General features: G+C 38.7%; 1 long non-coding RNA gene across 1 annotated transcript; it reads left to right on the top strand.

Annotated features, from left to right (window-relative positions):
* The first annotated feature begins 3,695 nt into the window (after nucleotides 1–3,695).
* LOC137055622 (uncharacterized) lies at nucleotides 3,696–5,227 on the top strand. The gene is made up of 3 exons (XR_010900035.1): nucleotides 3,696–3,780; nucleotides 4,816–5,007; nucleotides 5,137–5,227. It is a non-coding gene; the product is annotated as an uncharacterized lncRNA (long non-coding RNA).
* Nucleotides 5,228–6,863: the final 1,636 nt, after the last annotated feature.

The raw sequence follows: 6,863 nt of genomic DNA, 5'->3' as shown, positions 1-6,863 counted from the left end.
CAACCAGCCTCATGAACTGTGCACTGGGGCCAGTGTAGAATAATTTACTTTCTGTGATAGACAAACAATGTTTTTACAAAATGAATGCACTTTTTGTAACACATCACTTGAAGATATTAAACATTTATTTTTTGTATTGCCCTTTTTCTATTTCATTTTGGACTGACTTTAAAATAGATATTCCTAAAATTACTATTCCGCCCATTACTCCTAGCTGCTGCTACCCGTCTCCACTCACTTACCTCTTATAGCAAAATTTTTAGCCATGCGTGAGACCTTCTTCTTTAACGCCGCATCCACTAGCCCGTAAACCAAATATCGCTGAACGGCATCGTAAAGGGCAAACTTCTCTGTTTTTCCTCTGAACTCCATTTTCATTCTATAAGAAAAAATATTTTTTTTCTGTCAGAAACCCTTCTCTGACACCAAATCCTGTCAGAAAATATTACATGCTACTGTCCTTCCTTCACAACTTTATAAAAATCATGTATGCAATTTGAAATAAGGTGAACAATTACTTTAAAAAAACAAATTTCTGTCAGAAACCCTTCTCTGACACCAAATCCTGTCAGAAAATATTACATGCTACTGTCATTCCTTCACAACTTTATAAAAATCATGTATGCAATTTGAAATAAGGTGAACAATTACTTTAAAAAAACAAATTTCTGTCAGAAACCCTTCTCTGACACCAAATCCTGTCAGAAAATATTACATGCTACTGTCATTCCTTCACAACTTTATCCACCTTTTTCCGGGGGGCGCTACTGTAAAAAAGAACGTGGGTACAACTTCCGGTGAGACAGCGGAAGTAGTATGCCAATGGTATTTTGTGTGCTAGTTAGTGACGAGGCTACGTTTTTATTTAATTATTCGGATCATTGTTTTAATATGTAAAGTCGCAAACCTTTAAGAGAGATGTCGTTGCGGGGCTCAGGGACAACATGTGCTGTTCGCGGGTGTACAAATAACCGGACTAAACTAATTCAGTGGCGTAAACGTGAGTGTTTTGAACATAACTAAGTCAGAGTGTTCCTGCCAACGATGGTACAGTTTCCATCGTCTCCCAATAGACGACGAACCAAAAAGAATATGGTTGAAGAACTTAAACTTAAAAAAACACCCAAACATCTGTTTGTGTGATCGTTTCACTTCGTTGACAAGAAGCCAACACAGGATAACCCGTACCCAACGCTTTTTCTGGGTTACGAGAAGCCACCGGAGAAGAGACGCCGACCCAGGGCTCGACATGCTAATTTTAATTTAATTAAATGTTCTGGATACCACTGCTAACTGAATGTGCAAGTAAAAAATGTTTTGATAATTACTGTCTTTGTGTATTTATTTCTTCAGAATATCCGTGGACTAAAACTGATTGTATAGTGTAAACCAGGGCTATTCACATCTTAGGCTTTCATTGTGTTGTTGGCAAGTGTGGTGTGGCAAGCAGCGGGGCGAGGGACCGCGAGAGCGGGCCGGTGATTAATGTCAACGAGTGCCAGCTGCGTGGCACACCGGTCTCATCTCGCTGCTTGCCACACCACAGCAAGGCTTCAAATTTTAAATTTGTACTTTTTTTTTTTTACCAGATTGTGCCACAAGGGTTAAGTGAAAGTTCCTGTGAAGCAACATATGCAAAACATGAATGAATGACACACACTAAACATTTCAATTTAGTATTTATTAGTTAATTAATAATATCGCAATACAATAAACAAACACAGTGCACTTAATTGTCCTTACTTTACCGACCTTCCACAAAAGTGCTGCTGCATGACTACAAGAGCGTCCTGGCCCTGCAATACATGAACAACCCGCTGTCTGTAAGTTAACTTACTTCACCTGTCACCGATGCTAGCACCCAAGCCTTATGATGGGATACGTGAAGGCTCTCGCTCGGCTCAACGTCCGCTATTAGATAAACTAGGTTGTTTCCAACATCCTTAAATAACACCCGACCGACTTTATCACTATGCAAATACTGATACGCCTCTGAGCTTTTCAAATTGCTCATTGCCTTACCATCACAGGCTACTGAATCAAGAAAATAGCTAAAAATACCACCGTACGTGATACGAGGCCACTTTTTTACGTCATCTTCCCAACCAACTACAGCGGAAGGTAAAGGTACTGTTGTTTCACCATTTTTAAGTTCGTTGAGGTTGTGTTCCCACATAGTTAGCACGTTTGGATAGCTTGAATGACTGTCAATTGTTAAATGTCAATGTCGTCCCGCTTGTTTATTTCGAACCGGAAGACGCGCCCACTTTTGACGCAAGTGTTCATGGGGCGTAGGAAACTTGTGGATAAAAATCATGTATGCAATTTGAAATAAGGTGAACAATTACTTTAAAAAAACAAATTTCTGTCAGAAACCCTTCTCTGACACCAAATCCTGTCAGAAAATATTACATGCTACTGTCATTCCTTCACAACTTTATAAAATCATGTAATCAATGTAACCTCTGTTGTCAGTGTCATCTAGGCCTTATCACTTTATTTTTATTAGATTTCTTTTTTAGTCGTGAAGTTAGTTATAATATTTAAACAGTTTGTGCAAAAATAAAAAGTTACTCACCTCTGGAAATAGGCTTACTTTGTTGCCGAGTTGTTGCTGAGTGGATGATTTGCGGGGGGGGCAGTGGTATTAAACTTGACAGCAGTCCAATCAGCCAGTCAGAAGATATCTCCAAGGCACATGATGACAAGATGGTAACCTCTGGCCAATGATTTTCAATGATTTGACCCCAAACCCTCCCACCGAGCTCATACTCATACATGCTCCACTCGCCCATAGTCATACTTTGTAATTAACAACAATAATAATAAACATTAAAAAAAAAAAATCGCCCATAGTCTGCAGCCAGACGCTTCTCTTTTCTTTTGCTGTGAGTGAATGAAAGTCTCGTGGTATAAATATGCGCATGCGTGGAACAGATCGTGCAGTGTCGTAAATCGTTGCAAAACAGTATTTTCATTTGCGCATGCGCATTTTCTAAAGAGTCTACTACGCATGCGTAGAACGGATCGTGCAGGTGGAACGGATCGTGTACCGACAGTCCTCTCTAACAGCTGATGGAAAGTGTGTTTACGGTTGCCATAGCAACTCTCATCGACTACCAGAATTATTACTGTTTTATAAAAGCTATTTATGTGTTGTAAAGTGTAATAATCATCTCAGAAAAATACATTCTTCTCCCAGGGGGCAGTTGTAGTAAAATGTTCCTGGGACAAACGCTGTCAAGATGAGGGTGCAGCCAGGCTGTGTCTGTATCATTATTCCAACATTATCTCCATAACTCCTTACGAAATAAAAAGTTTAACATTACCCCTCAGAAAAATTAACTTTCTTGTCAACACTCAACAGCACTGGTGTGAGCGCGGCATGCACGTAGTAATCGTAGTAATTTTATTCGGTTGGGGCTTTTTTATTCCAATTGAGATGTTTATATGGAGCATTTTCATTCGGATTGGACTTTCAAACCGATTACAGTGCTCCATAAGGCACCTTGCCATTCTTCTGACATTACAATGGCCTTACCTAATAGACCTTTTACGCAAAATCCGGAAACACGTCAGAGAAGCGTAAAGCTAGTTCCGGCGTAAGCTTTGTTGACGGCGAAATGGCAGCTAGATTATTTTCGACAAGCCTTACTTTTCTTCCGAAGTTCACCAGCGCCGATGTGGTGAAGAGTGTGGAGATACATTCGTCCACTAAAGGAAACAAACTGGACAAGGGATACAAATTCTTCCACGAAGAGTTTATCCACAATTACCAAGGTAAGTTAATGAAGACATTTCTACAACTAACGTTAGCGTTGAGCCATATCATAACGTATGTCGTGTGTATGTTTAAGTGAGATGGCATGAGATAACATAACAACCAGTAATTTAGTGAAGCTGTAACGTTACTAGCTAAATATGAAATGTTACTAACATTGTGTTGTCACTTACGAACGTTACGAAGTTGTGTATTTCTATGTGAGATAAAACGTAATGTTTTCTTGTTGCATGGGGTTATAGTATCAAATATACTCCAGGGACAGGTTGTAGTCAGAGGTAGATGCTTCAGGTCAATGAGGAAGAGCGAGGAGCCTCACAAACTGGAGGTTTGACTAGACAGAATGCCGGTTGGCAAAAGTTAAAAAAGTTACCTATTCTTGCGTGTTCACTCTTTTTTGCTGCGGTTGCGGCACTTTCTTCACTTACTATTGCTTTACTGAAAATAGGGTGACCAGACGTCCTCTTTTTGATACATAAATAATGGGTCTGCTGGAATATCAAAATCATCCAGGAGTTTGTTCTACCTTAACAAGAGTCAGACTGAACTGCAATTTAAAAATTAAAAATATCTAATTTAAATAGATTTTACACACTAATAGCAATATCATATCACATAATTTAACAAAGTATTGCATATCACATTTTTCTTCAATATCACCCAGCCTACATTTTATTTATATATACATACACACACACATACATATATGTATGTGTGTGTGTGTGTGTGTGTATGTATATGTATGTATGTATATATGTATGTGTATATATATATATATATATATATATATATATATATATATATATATATATATATATATATATATAATGTAAAATGTATATAAAATGTAATCATATTTGCAATCTGCACACCCATTACTCTCGAAGAAATAACTCACCAACTCTCTTCACTGCTATTTTTTTTACCAACTCATATCTGGTCACCCTACTGAAAGTTATAATTCATGTTATTGCTAACATTGATATGACAGCATAAGTATGACCTCAGTGTAACCTATTTGTTATTGTGTCTAGATATCACTGGAGGCAGAAAGTTCCGACCTGAAAACCTTTTCCTGCAGTTGTGCGGCTGGTAAAGGATTCTGCAACCACATTGTTGCCATCCTGTACCAGACCGCACACTATTCGCAGCTGGGTCTGCAAGCTGTCCCCCTCCCCTTGGCCTGCACAAGCGACTTGCAAAAATGGCACAGACCAAGAACACAGGTAGGTTTGTGATAAACATGTCATTATGATTTAAGAACTGATGTGTATCTATAACAACTGTAAATTATTTTAAAATCACCCCTAGTAGTGACTACTGACTGTAACTGCTCTTTGTCTTTTACTTTTAAGGGAATCCATCCTGAACCTGCTTGTGAGCTGGTGGTGAGAAAGCCCAAAACAGTGGGCAAGAACGCTCTGAGGTCCACACTGTACCAGGCTTACACAGGTGATTCATTTGTTAACTGTTTGATAGTTGCTTCGTGAGTTATTTTTTTGTTGTTTATTTTTTTGAATAAAATGTAAATCTAGTAAGGCACTCATGTCTAACTGTTCTTTTGTGTGACCAATAATCTTGTGCACCTCTTTGGTCTTTTGTCTAGGACCACTTCCAGATCCATATATGATGGCATCTGGAAGCAAATTAAGCCAGGTACAGCCCCAGCCTCTCATTGCAGTTGTATTGGATGGGGTTTCTGAGATGGAGCTGACACCATCTAAATTTGGGTCTGTCCCTCGTGGATCGCCGATGTCCTATCACTGTCCACCCAAGAAATCCAGTGATGTCATCCTACACCACATGGCTCCAGAGTTTCCATGCCTTTCTCTGATGGAGCACACTTTTCCCAGGTTGCATTTCGTCCCAACCTTACAGCAATTAATGCATCTGCAGTCTCTTCAAGTATCACCGCAGCTCTCCAGTGAGATAGCTAAAGAAACTCAGCAGCAGTCCAAATGTCCTGCGTGGACACAGCTTCGACGACCAAGGCTGACTGCCAGTTGTTTTTGGGATGCATGTTGTAGTAGGGCGTGTCGTGCAGAGCAGGAGTCTGCTGCTATTCAGATGATCAGAGGCTCCACAAAGCAAACAGCTGCAATGAAGCGTGGTCTGCTGGTGGAGCCTGAAGTGCTGGCAAACTATTCTGAACTGATGCAAGTTAATGTGCTACCAGCAGGATTCATCATTCACCCTGACGCACCACATCTCGGGGCCAGTCCAGATGGTCGGGTGTATGACCCTTCAGAGTCGCCTCCTTTTGGCCTGGTTGAGGTGAAGAGCAGCACAAAAAATGATCCTTCTCAGGTTGCTCACCTCAAGGTGCAGAAAGGCCATGCCAGTCTGAGGCGTACACATAAGTACTACTGGCAGGTTCAGGGCCAACTGGCAATCACAGGACTGACGTGGTGTGATTTTGCTACCGATACCCAATCAAATTTAACTGTGGAAAGAATTTGGCGTGATGATTCATTCATAGCGGAAATGAAAGATAAATTAGATCTATATTATTATGGCACATACATGAATGCGTACCTAAAATTCCAGTAATGTTGTCTTTACCAATCAGTTTTGCCTTCTGTTTTACTGATGATAAACTTTAATGCTATTTTCTATTGTAAATGTTTCATATTATTTATTGAATAATTTGTTATGAATAAGTTATTATTTATCAGTTGATGTTACACAAGGATGTATCGTTTTGACCACCAAAAGTTATTTATAATTAGTTTTAATTATTCAATCAGTTTCGACTTCTGTCTTAATGTTGATAAACTTAATTGTTATTTTCTATTATAAATGTTTGATGTTATTTATTGAATAAGTTGTTATTTATCAGTTGATGTTACACATACCAAAAAATTAAAGGATGTATCATTTTGACCAAAATTGTTTTAATTTGTTCATTTGATGTTTTAGTGAAATCAGTCACATTTCAACAGACAAATATTAAGAATATACCAATTATATTTAATTTGATGTTTAACTAAATTATTTACATACCATTAACACATTATACAAAATATCAATTCATTCACTCTTCAAAACAAAAAGGTCCTTGATAATTGGCTAAAACACAGCA

Source organism: Pseudorasbora parva, chromosome 2 (assembly GCF_024679245.1).
Source record: "Pseudorasbora parva isolate DD20220531a chromosome 2, ASM2467924v1, whole genome shotgun sequence".
Classification (NCBI taxonomy): domain Eukaryota; kingdom Metazoa; phylum Chordata; class Actinopteri; order Cypriniformes; family Gobionidae; genus Pseudorasbora; species Pseudorasbora parva.
This window is presented reverse-complemented; position numbering and strand designations above follow the sequence as displayed.